The following is a 13581-nucleotide window of genomic DNA, read 5'->3' as shown; positions in this document are numbered from 1 at the left end:
CTGACTTGCCTAGTAAAATAAAGGTTAAATGTAAAAAATGTATTTTGAATTCTGTAATTTGGGGAAGTTATAACGCTAGTCATAGCATATACACATTCCAACTAACGTCATGTCATAATGTTCAGCGCTTCAAGCCAAGCCCCCTCCATTTATATATAACTCTGTAATTTGGGGAAGTTATAATGCTAGTCATAGCCTAAACACATTCCAGCTCACGTCATGTCATAATGTTCAGCGCTTCGAGCCAAGCCACCTCCATGTCCACCCGTCTTTCACTCTCTCCCCACCGGTGAAATTCCAGTCTCATCTCGCACCTGTACAACTAGTTTACACGTTCCATAGCAAGCTTCCCTATCCATGCTCATGGGTCAAGTAAATGAATTAGCAATTTTGTAATAAAATATGTTGATTTCACAGGATAAAACAAATTATGAAAAGGTCGGTAAGAACTTTATTTTCTAGTCGGAAACACTGGAACAGAATGAAAAACAATATACGGGAAAATAATTTTGTTTCCAACCCCTTGTTGTTAACGTTATGTTAAACCCATTTGTTGATGGTTGGGTGTTGTGGGAGTCTCTCAGTATCTTCTACTCACACTGCACCTGCCTGCCAACTTCACAATCCCTCCCTTGGCTGTAGTCCTTATTTCTCCATTACATTCCTCAACAATCAATGGCTATACTGTAAATCATACGTAAAAATGACCTTTGAACAGCAGGAAATATCCCACATTATTAACCATCATGGGGTGAAAGTTTGATAGTAATGTAAGGTCCATTTTAAGTAATTAGATGATCAACTTGTCCCATAGTCTCAAAGTTTGGTATTTGACAAAAAGGAGAAAAGAGAAACTCACAGCCCAGAGAATCAAAGCCCAGGTGAATTCCAGCCCATAATGTGATGAAAGATGAATGTGTTTCTGGTTAATCTGATGGTTTGAGCCAAGCTTTAAAGCATCCATTTGGTTCAAATAAAGTAAATTCTGTGTCCAAGATGATACTTAATGTTGTTTGGCAGATGAGGGGAAAGAAATGGGATTGTCTTGCAATAGAGGCAAAAACAATCTCGAGCGACGTTTCCAGCACGGCTGTACGATGACCGAAGAACCCTCGGCTCACAAGGCAACACCAACACACAACACTCTCACGCAGGATACATTTGATGCATCCCGCTGGTCTTCAAAGTGAGTTAGACCACATCACAGGCATTGGAGGATGACTCAGGGAGTTGAGCAAATGGCCCATGAATCAAGTATTCCAAATAGACCATCCAGTCTGTATCCACCTCGGGTTCCAGAAATGAGAGCAGTACTTTTATGTTTATGAGTAAAGAGGCCTCAGGTCGCTCGAATGAGTCTTTTGTAATATACTGTCTAGCGTATGTCATTCTGAACAATATGCATTAGGTCATACACAGGTAACTTTCACGTGTCCTCCCTGTATTACAGAGTGCGCCTGGAACTCATAACCTTTTACACAACGTCACACGCCACTCAAAGCCAACGTTCTTAGATGCTATAGTCTTTCACCTCAGTTGGCTTTCAGATCTCAGGGAAGGTGACGTCACATATGTACTCAAGCCAACATGCTGCGGGTGAGTTTCACATCCATTGCACACACCTGAATGCAATATGTTTCATCTGACTCCATTGGGAATGGTTCATTGAGCCAGAGGAGCAGGGTAACATGTTGTAAAGCTAGGGTATAATGGGTGTCCTGGTGGTGTGAGCTATTCATCCCTCCTCATAGCTGCAGTGGGTGGTCCTTATATGTATCTATATATATATCTTATATGGTCCTTATCTCCCTGATATTTGACCTTCAACCCAATGTGCTGTTCTATTGTATCTATCCCTCTTTCTCCTCCTTCTCTCTGTTTATCCCTCTCTACTGTCTCTTCTCCCCCCTCTCTGTACATTATTTACCCCTCTTGTATGTATGATTTTGGCCAGGCATTGACCAGGACACTACCACCCCTTACCTCCCTCTATTCTCTTTCGTTCCTCTCTCCCTCCTTCATGCCTTTTGGCAGCCTCAATCGCACAGCAAACCGATCATCTTGGTCTCTCTTGAGCATCGTGACCTGCTATTGGAAACGGATATCCAAACAAAGCACAAGCTATCATCTTTACATCAGGCTAATGGGAGCATCAGAGGGGTGTTTCCAACAACAGCGCCACGACACCGGGCAGCCACATGGTTCAGCCCTGGGTCTGATAGACCGCAGACAGAGAGAGAAACAGAGAGCGAGAGAAACTGCCTGAATAGAGGAAGCAAAGGGGAGAGTGAGAGACACTGAGATCCACAGAGAGCTGGAGGCAGACAACACTGTCTGCTCCTCCCTAACCTGACCTGTACAAACCCTTAACTTGAGGGAATGATAGTTCACAGACCTCTGTGCTAATGACTGGAGCTTATGGAGAGGTGCCACAGAAGTTTGATAATGTTGAGTGAGAGAAAGAAACTTCCTAAGACCACTGGAAAAACGACTGTGTGTTCAGGAAAACAGCCTACTCCACGATGCAAAGGGATGAGGGCTTTAATCATACCAATTAAAATGCATTATTGACTCCAGGTAAATGCTTGCTTTGGTTAAGTGCATGTATGGTTGACAGACTTTGTTTTTTTTTATTTCACCTTTATTTAACCAGGTAGGCCAGTTGAGAACAAGTTCTCATTTACAACTGTGACTTGGCCAAGATAAAGCAATGCATTGCAAAAAACAACACAGAGTTACACATAAACAAACGTAAAGTCAATAACACAATCTAAAAATAATCTATGTACAGTATGTGCAAATGTAGAAGAGTAGGGAGATAAGGCAATAAATAGGCCAAAGAGGCAAAATAATTACAATTAAGCATTAACACTGGAGTGATAGATGCGCAAGTAGAGACACTGGAGTGCAAATTAGCAAGAGGATAAATAACAATATGGGGATGAGGTAGTTGGGTGTGCTATTTACAGATTGGCTGTGTACAGGTACAGTGATCGGTAAACTACTCTGACAGCTGATGCTTAAAGTTAGAGATGGAGATAAGTCTCCAGCTTTAGTGATTTTTGCAATTCGCTCCAGTCAGTCATCGGCAGCAGAGAACTGGAAGGGAAGGCGGCCAAAGGAAGTGTTGGTTTTGGGGATGACCAGTGAAATAGAACTGCTGGAGTGAGTGCTACGGGTGGGTGCTGGTATGCTGACCAGTGAGCTGAGATAAGGCGGGGCTTTTACCTAGCATAGACTTATAGATGACCTGGAGCCAGTCGGTTTGGCGACGAATATGTAACGAGGGCCAGCCAACAAGAGCCAGCTGAGGTGCACCCATGACCAGCTCAGAAACCAGATTGCATAGCGGAGAAGGTACAGTTGGATTCAAAATGGTCGGTGATCTGTTTGTTAAACTTGGCTTTCGAAAGATTTTAGAAAGGCAGGGCAGGAAGGATAATGGTCTGTAACAGTTTTGGTCTAGAGTGTCTCTCCCTCTGAGGAGGGGGATGACCGCGGCAGATGTCCTATCTTTGGGGATCTCAGACAATACAAAATAGGTTGAATAAGCTAGTAATAGGGGTTGCAACAATTTTGGCAGGTAATTTTAGAAAGAGAGGGTCCAGACTGTCTAATCCAGCTGATTTGTAGGGATCCAGATGTTGCAGCTCTTTCAGAACATTAGCTGTCTGGATTCGGGTGAAGGGGAAGCAGGGGGGGGGGAGCAGGGGGCGGGAGGGCTTGGGCAAGTTACTGCAGTGGGTGCTGAGATGTTGGCCAGGGTTGGGGTAGCCAGGTGGAAAGCATGGCCAGCTGTAGAAAAATGCTTATTGAAATTATCGATTAGTGTAGATTTATCGATTTTGACAATGTTTCCTATCCTCAGTACAGTGGGCTGCTTGGAGGAGGTCCTCTTATTCTTATATTTTTGGAATTAGTGCTACAGGATGCAAATTTCTGTTTGAAAAAGCTAGCCTTAGCTTTCCTAATTGACTGTTTATATTGGTTCTTGACTTCCCTGAAAAGTTGCATTTTGCAGGGGCTATTCAATGCTATTGCAGAATGCCACATATTTTTTACCTTTATTTAACTAGGCAAGTCAGTTAAGAACAAATTCTTATTTTCAATGACGGCCTAGGAACAGTGGGTTAACTGCCTGTTCAGGGGCAGAACGACAGATTTGTACCTTGTCAGCTCGGGGGTTTGAAGTTGCAACCTTCCGGTTACTAGTCTAACACTCTAACACTCTAACCACTAGGCTACCCTGCTGGTCAAGGGCAGTCAAGTCTGGGGTGAACCAAGTGCTATGTCTGTTCTTAGATCTACATTTTTTGAATGGGGCATGCTTATTTATGACTGTGAAGAAGCACTTTTAAAGAGAAACCAGGCATCCTCTACTGACGATGAGGTCAATATCCTTCCAGAATACACGGGCTAGGTCAATTAGAAAAGCCTACTCGCGAAGTGTTTTAGGGAGCGTTTGACAGTGATGAGGGTTGGTCGTTTGACCGCAGACCCATTACGCATGCAGGCAATGATGGCTAAAATCCTGGTTGAAGACAGCATAGGTGTATTTAGAGGGCAAGTTGGTCAGGATGCTATCTAAGAAGTTGCCAATGGTTACGGATTGAGGGTTGTACCTGGTAGGTTCCTTGATAATTTGTGAGAGATTGAGAGCATCTAGCTTAGATTTTAGGATGGCTGGGGTGTTAAGCATGTCCCAGTTAAGGTCACCTAACAGTATGAACTCTGAAGATAGATGGGGGGGGGCAATCAATTCACATATTGTTTCCAGGGCAGAGCTGTGGGCTGAAGGGGGTCTATAACAAGCGGCAACGGTTCTGGAACGGTGGATTTTTAAAAGTAGACGCTCTAATTGTTTGGGAACAAACCTGGATAGTATGACAGAAATCTGCAGGCTAATTCTGCCCACTTTGGCAGTTCTATCTTGTCGGAAAATGTTATAGTTAGGGATGGACATTTCAGGACTTTTAGTGGCCTTCCTAAGCCAGGATTCAGACAAGGCTAGGACATCCAGGTTAGCAGAGTGTGCTAAAGCAGTGAATAAAAAAACTTAGGGAGGAAGCTACTAATGTTAACATGCATGAAACCAATGCTTTTATGGTTACAGAAGTCAACAAATGAGAGGGACTGGGGAATAGGAGTGGAGCTAGGGGCTGCAAGGCCTGGGTTAACCTCTACATAACCAGAGGAACAGAGAATGAGTAGGATAAGGGTACAGCTAAAAGCTATAAGAACTGGTCGTCTAGTGCGTTCGGAACAGAGAGAAAAAGGAGTCGATTTCTGGATGCGAAAGAATAGATTAATGACCACTGCACTGAGGCTAGGAAACACTGCCACCACCAATAAATCCACGATAATTGAGAATTTCAATAAGCATCATCGACCTGGCCAAGGCTTTAGACTCTGTCAATCACCACATTCTTATCGGCAGACTCAACAGCCTTGGTTTCTCAAATGATTGCCTCGCCTGTTTTCCAGAATTCTGGCATGTCTCTATGGGGGTGCCACAGGGCTCAATTCTCGGGCTGACTCTTTTCTCTGTATACATCAGTGATGTCTCTCTTGCTGCTGGTGATTCTCTGATCCACCTCAACGCAAACGAAACCATTCTGTATACTTCTGGGCCTTCTTTGGATACAGACCTTAATTTAATAAAACGAACTTCAATGCCATACGATACTCCTTCCGTGGCCTCCAACTGCTCTTAAATGCGATGAAAACTAAATGCATGCTCTTCAACCGATTGCTGCCCGCACCCTCCCGCCTGACTAGCATCACTACTCTGGACGGTTCTGACTTCTGAATATGTGGACAACTACAAATACCTAGATGTCTGGTTAGATTGTAAGCTCTCCTTCCAGAGTCACATTAAGCATCTCCAATCCAAAACTGACTGTCCTACCGATCCTTGACTTCGGCAATGTCATTTACAAAATAGCCTCCAACACTCTACTCAGCAAATTGGATGCAGTCTATCATAGTGCCATCCATTTTGTCACCAAAGCCCCATATAATACCCACCACTGCAACCTGTATGCTCTCATTGGCTGGCCCTGACTTCATATTCGACGTCAAACCCACTGTCTCCAGGTCATCTTTAAGCCTTTGCTAGGTAAAGCCCCGCCTTTATCTCAGCTCACTGGTCACCATAGCAGCACCCACCAGTAGCACACGCTCCAGCAGGTAAATTTCACTGGTCACCCCCAAAGCCAATTCCTCCTTTGGTCGCCTTTCCTCCCAGTTCTCTGCTGCCAATGACTGGAACGAATTGCAAAAATCACTGAAGCTGGAGACCTATACAATGGGGCAAAAAAGTATTTAGTCAGCAACCAATTGTGCAAGTTCTCCCACTTAAAAAGATGACAGTTGAAGTGTACCTATGATGAAAATTACAGGCCTCTCTCATCTTTTTAAGTGGGAGAACTTGCACAATTGGTGGCTGACTAAATACTTTTTTGCCCCACTGTATAAAAAGATGAGAGAGGCCTGTAATTTTCATGATAGGTACACTTCAACTATGACAGACAAAATGAGAAGAAAAAACATCCAGAAAATCACATTGTAGGACTTTTAATGAATTTATGGTGGAAAACCTACAAACAGGCAAGATTTCTGGCTCTCACAGACCTGCAACTTCTTCTTTAAGAGGAGGCTCCTCTGTCCTCCACTCGTTACCTGTATTAATGGCACCTGTTTGAACTTGTTATCAGTATAAAAGACACCAGTACAAAGACACTTGTGTGTGACATTTCCTATTTGAGAAAGAGAAACAAAACAGCATGATTCCATCCAGTATAACCTACCATCTGGAGATGTGTGCTAGTCATGGGAGAAACATTGCTATTACGTCAATGGATATAGTGTTTCTCTCTACTTACCCTCTCTCCCTCCTTCCTCACCACAAAATGTGTGGGCTGGATTGGCACTTCTTTGGTTTTCCTCCATGCCTGTGAAGGGCGGTGACAGTTTGGGTTTCTTGAGTGCTTGCCCCTATGATCTCTCTCTTTACTGATGCAGGTCGTATTCACCGGAAGTAGATAACCTTACAGAGGACTAAACTTTTCACATGGTGAACGAGAAAGACAGAGGGAAGGGGGAGAGAAAGAAGGATCAATTCACCCAGCTGGAGGTAAGGCAAGTGAAGCTGGAACAGGAGGTGAACACTAGTCAGCACAAATAAATAGTCCAGCTTAAAAACACCCAGAGAGCAAGAGGTGGAGAGAGACATACAGTGGATTGCAAAAGTATTCACCCCCTTGGCATTTTTCCTATTTTGTTGCCTTACAACATGGAATTAAAATATATTTTTTGGGGGGTTTGCATCATTTGATTTACACAACAAGCCTACCTCTTTAAAGATGGTAAATATTTTGGGGGGTGAAACAAATAAGACAAAAGAACTGAACTTGAGTGTGCATAACTATTCACCCCCTCAAAGTCAATACTTTGTAGAGCCACCTTTTGCAGCAATTAACACTGCACGTTTCTTGGGGGTATGTCACATCTAGCCACTGGGATTTTGGCCCATTCTTCAAGGCAAAACTGCTCCAGCTCCTTCAAGTTGGATGGGTTCTGCTGGTGTACAGCAATATTTAAAAGTCATTCCACAGATTCTCAATTGGATTGATGTCTGAGCTTTGACTAGGCCATTCCAAGACATTTAAAAGTTTCCCCTTAAACCACTCGAGTGTTGCTTTAGCAGTATGCTTAGGGTCGTTGTCCCGCTGGAAGGTGAACCTCCGTCCCAGTCTCAAATCTCTGGAAGACTGAAACAGGTTTCCCTCAATAATTTCTCTGTATTTAGCGCAGTCTATAACTCCTTCAATTTTGATCAGTTTCCCAGTCCCTGCCGCTGAAAATGGTGTTCACACTGGACACTGGATGGTGTTCAGGGTGATGAGAGGAGTTGGGTTTGGGCCAAACATAGTGTTTTCCTTGATGGCCAAAAATATACATTTTAGTCTCATCTGACCAGAGTACCTTCTTCCATATATTTGGAGAGTCTCCCAGATGCTTTTTGACGAACACCAAACATGTTTGCTTATTTTTTTCTGGCCACTCTTCCGTTAAGCTCAGCACTGTGGAGTGTACGGCTTAAAGTGGTCCTATGGACAGATACTCAAATCTCTGCTGTGGAGCTTTGCAGCTTCTTCAGGGTTATCTTTTGTCTCTTTGTTGTCTCTCTGATTAATGCCCTCCTTGCCTGGTCCGTGAGTTTTGGTGGGCGGCCCTCTCTTGGCAGGTTTGTTGTGGTGCCATATTCATAAACATCTCCATACTTTGTTTATATACCCTTTGTTGGCAATGACAGAGGTCAAACATTTTCTGTAAGTCTTCACAAGGTTTTCACACACTGTTGCTGGTATTTTGGCCCATTCCTCCATGCAGATCTCCTCTAGAGCAGTGATGTTTTGGGGCTGTTGCTGGGCAACACAGACTTTCAACTCCCTCCAAAGATTTTCTACAGGGTTGAAATCTGGAGACTGGCTAGGCCACTCCAGGACCTTGAAATGCTTCTTACGAAGCCACTCCTTCGTTGCCCGGGCAGTGTGTTTGGGATCATTGTCATGCTGAAAGACCCAGCCACGTTTCATCTTCAATGCCCTTGCTGATGGAAGGAGGTTTTCACTCAAAATCTCACAATACATGGCCCCATTCATTCTTTCCATTACACGGATCAGTCGTCCTGGTCCCTTTGCAGAAAAATAGCCACAAAGCATGATGTTTCAACACCTATGCATCACAGTAGGTATGGTGTTCTTTGGATGCATTCTTTGTCCTCCAAACACGACGAGTTGAGTTTTTACCAAAAAGTTATATTTTGGTTTCATCTGACCATATGACATTCTCCCAATCTTCTTCTGGATCATCCAAATGCTCTCTAGCAAACTTCAGACGGGCCTGGACATGTACTGGCTTAAGCAGGGGGACACGTCTGGCACTGCAGGATTTGAGTCCCTGGCGGCGTAGTGTGTTACTGATGATATGCTTTGTTACTTTGGTCCCAGCTCTCTGCAGGTCATTCATTAGGTCCTCCCGTGTGGTTCTGGTATTTTTGCTCACTGTTCTTGTGATCATCTACAATTTTGTTTCTGGTGTCCTTTGACAGCTCTTTGGTCTTGGCCATAGTGGAGTTTGGAGTGTGACTGTTTGAGGTTGTGGACAGGTATCTTTTATACTGATAACAAGTTCAAACAGGTGTCATTAATACAGGTAACGAGTGGAGGACAGAGGAGCCTCTTAAAGAAGAAGTTACAGGTCTGTGAGAGCCAGAAATCTTGCTTGTTTGTAGGTGACCAAATACTTATTTTCCACCATAATTTGCAAATAAATTCATAAAAAATCCTACAATGTGATTTTCTGGATTTTTTTTCTCATTTTGTCTGTTATAGTTGAAGTGTACCTTGTCGTGGAAATGTCCTGTATTTACCAACTCATGAGAGCAAACCACACACAAGTCAGAGTTATCACAAAGTCCATCTTTAATTATATGAGCTCCATCACAACCCTGTGACTCTCAGATCAATTCAGTGTCTATAAATGAATTCTCTGAGAGTCCTTACACATTGCAACTGAGATCCTTTATAGCAAAGACACACAGAGCCAGACAGCATTGGCCATAGTTTAGGAGACAAAGCTGAACGATAAATTATGTTATTTTCTCAAACTCAGAACCTAAACAAATCCTCATATCAACAGGCATATATCACATCCACCCTATCTTGACAAGATCACAGAGACACATTGACTGGCACACAGACATTGTGGAGCCAAGAGATACACGCTTGACCTCTCCCCTCTCTCCGGCCCAAGTAACTTATTCCCGACAGAGAACAGATGACGGAAAACCCGGCAAAAATAAACATTCTGATGAGAAGTAACTTACAAACATATGATGAATATAAAACATCTTACCTATGTTACCAACTAATTCTGATTATTCCCCAACAACCTATGATGAAATTTACAGGCCTCTCTCATCTTTTTAAGTGGGAGAACTTGCACAATTGGTGGTTGACTAAACACTTTTTTGCCCAACTGTATATATACTGAGATCATGTGACACTTAGATTGCACACAAGTGGACTTTATTTGACTAATTTTGTGACTTCTGAAGGTAATTGATTGCACCAGATCTTATTTAGGGGCGTCATAAGAAAGTGTGTGAATACATACAGTGGGGAGAACAAGTATTTCATACACTGCCGATTTTGCAGGTTTTCCTACTTACAAAGCATGTAGAGGTTTGTAATTTTTATCATAGGTACACTTCAACTGTGAGACGGAATCTAAAACAAAAATCCAGAAAATCACAGTGTATGATTTTTAAGTAATTAATTTTCATTTTATTGCATGACATAAGTATTTGATCACTTACCAACCAGTAAGAATTCCGGCTCTCACAGACCTGTTAGTTTTTCTTTAAGAAGCCTTCCTGTTCTCCACTCATTACCTGTATAAAAGACACCTGTCCACACACTCAATCAAACAGACTCCAACCTCTCCACAATGGCCAAGAACAGAGAGCTGTGTAAGGACATCAGGGATAAATTGTAGACCTGCACAAGGCTGGGATGGGCTACAGGACAATAGGCAAGCAGCTTGGTGAGAAGGCAACAACTGCAATTATTAGAAAATGGAATAAGTTCAAGATGTCGGTCAATCACCCTCCGTCTGGGGCTCCATGCAAGATCTCACCTTGTGGGGCATCAATGATCATGAGGAAGGTGAGAGATGAGCCCAGAACTACACGGCAGAACCTGGTCAATGACCTGAAGAGAGCTGGGACCACAGTCTCAAAGAAAACCATTAGTAACACACTACACCGTCATGGATTAAAATCCTGCAGCGCATGCAAGGTCCCCCTGCTCAAGCCAGCACATGTTCAGGCCCGTCTGAAGTTTGCCAATGACCATCTGGATGATCCAGGGGAGAAATGGGAGAAGGTCATGTGGTCTGATGAGACAGAAACTCCACTAGCTGTGTTTGGAGGAAGAAGAAGGATGAGTACAACCCCAAGAACACCATCCCAACCGTGAAGCATGGAGGTGGAAACATCATTCTTTGGAGATGCTTTTCTGCAAAGGGGACAAGAATCGTGAGTTCTTGGCCAATAACCTCTTTCCCTCAGTAAGAGCATTGAAGATGGGTCGTGGCTGGGTCTTCCAGCATGACAACGACCCGAAACACACAGCCAGGGCAACTAAGGAGTGGCTCTGTAAGAAGCATCTCAAGGTCTTGGAGTGGCCTAGCCAGTCTCCAGACCTGTACCCAATAGAAAATCTTTGGAGGGAGCTGAAAGTCCATATTGCCCAGCGACAGCCTCGAAACCCGAAGGATCTGGAGAAGGTCTGTATGGAGGAGTGGGCCAAAATACCTGCTGCAGTGTGTGCAAATCTGGTCAAGAACTACAGGTAACGTATGATCTCTGTCATTGCAAACAAAGGTTTCTGTACCAAATATTAAGTTCTGCTTTTCTGATGTATCAAATACTTATGTCAATAAAATGCTAATTAATTACTTAAAAATCATACAATGTGATTTTCTGGATTTTTGTTTTTGATACTGTCTCTCACAGTTGAAGTGTACCTGTGATAAAAATTACAGACCTCTACATGCTTTATAAGTAGGAAACACTGCCGATTTTGCAGGTTATCAAATACTTGTTCTCCCCACTGTATGCATGCCCCACTTAAAAAAGAAAGAAAATGTAAACTTTTTTAAATTTTAAATTTCATAAATGTGGACTATTTTGTGTTTGTCCATTACATGAAATCCAAATAAAAATACATGTCCAAAGACATCATAGCAGAACAGACTGAGCACCCCCTCTGATTACCCCCCTACCAGCCACCCTGATTACCCCCCTACCAGCCGCCCTGATTACCCCCCTACCAGCCGCCCTGATTACCCCCCTACCAGCCGCCCTGATTACCCCCCTACCAGCCGCCCTGATTACCCCCCTTCCAGCCACCCTGATTACCCCCCTACCAGCCACCCTGATTACCCCCCTACCAGCCACCCTGATTACCCCCCTACCAGCCACCCTGATTACCCCCCTACCAGCCACCCTGATTACCCCCCTACCAGCCACCCTGATTACCCCCCTTCCAGCCACCCTGATTACCCCCCTACCAGCCGCCCTGATTACCCCCCTACCAGCCGCCCTGATTACCCCCCTACCAGCCGCCCTGATTACCCCCCTACCAGCCGCCCTGATTACCCCCCTACCAGCCGCCCTGATTACCCCCCTACCAGCCGCCCTGATTACCCCCCTACCAGCCGCCCTGATTACCCCCCTACCAGCCGCCCTGATTACCCCCCTACCAGCCACCCTGATTACCCCCCTACCAGCCACCCTGATTACCCCCCTACCAGCCACCCTGATTACCCCCTTACCAGCCACCCTGATTACCCCCCTACCAGCCACCCTGATTACCCCCCTACCAGCCACCCTGATTACCCCCCTACCAGCCACCCTGATTACCCCCCTACCAGCCACCCTGATTACCCCCCTACCAGCCGCCCTGATTACCCCCCTACCAGCCACCCTGATTACCCCCCTACCAGCCACCCTGATTACCCCCCTACCAGCCACCCTGATTACCCCCCTACCAGCCACCCTGATTACCCCCCTTCCAGCCACCCTGATTACCCCCCTACCAGCCGCCCTGATTACACCCCTACCAGCCGCCCTGATTACCCCCCTACCAGCCACCCTGATTACCCCCCTACCAGCCACCCTGATTACCCCCTACCAGCCACCCTGATTACCCCCCTACCAGCCACCCTGATAGCCCTCCTGACAACCCCCCCCTACCAGGCACCCCCGATAGCCCTCCTGACAACCCCCCCCCCCTACCAGCCACCCTAATAGCCCACCTGACAACCCCCCCTACCAGCCAACCTAATAGCCCTCCTGACAACCGCCCCCCATACCAGCCACCCTGATAGCCCTCCTGACACCCACTGAGGACATACAAAAGCCACAGATTGTACTCCTTATGGACTAAAACAGGAAATATATATAAGAAAATAAACTTTTTCCCAAACACAGTGTCTAAACTCTGGTGTCCAAACACCCAGCGCACCCTAGACCTTCTGTACTGAGGACCAGCTAGGGTCACCCAGCCACATGATAATATACACAAGCACAAACGACCTGAGAGCACAGCAGTAAAGTGTGGCCACAGCACTCAAGGGAGTGATTGAAAAAGCTTCTTCTACTTTCCTCAACACACATGTGGTTATCGCCACCTTGCTACCATGAAAATACTTCCATCATTATTTTATCAGTTAAATTGACTGAGAACACATTGTCATTTACAGCAACATCCTGGGGAATATTTACAGGGGAGGATGAATGAGCCAATTGTAATGTGGGGATGATTAGGTGACTGTGATGGTGTGAGGAACAGATTGGGAATTTAGCCAGGATGCCAGGGTAAACACCCCTACTCTTACAGTAAGTGCCATGGGATCTTTAGTGGCCACAGAGAGTTAGGAAACCTGCTTAACATCCCATACAAAAGAGAACACCCTACACAGGGCAATGTCCTCAATCACTGCCCCGGG

The sequence above is a fragment of the Oncorhynchus kisutch genome, linkage group LG2, assembly GCF_002021735.2.
Source record: "Oncorhynchus kisutch isolate 150728-3 linkage group LG2, Okis_V2, whole genome shotgun sequence".
Taxonomy (NCBI): Eukaryota; Metazoa; Chordata; class Actinopteri; order Salmoniformes; family Salmonidae; genus Oncorhynchus; species Oncorhynchus kisutch.
Note: the sequence above shows the minus strand (reverse complement) of the source record.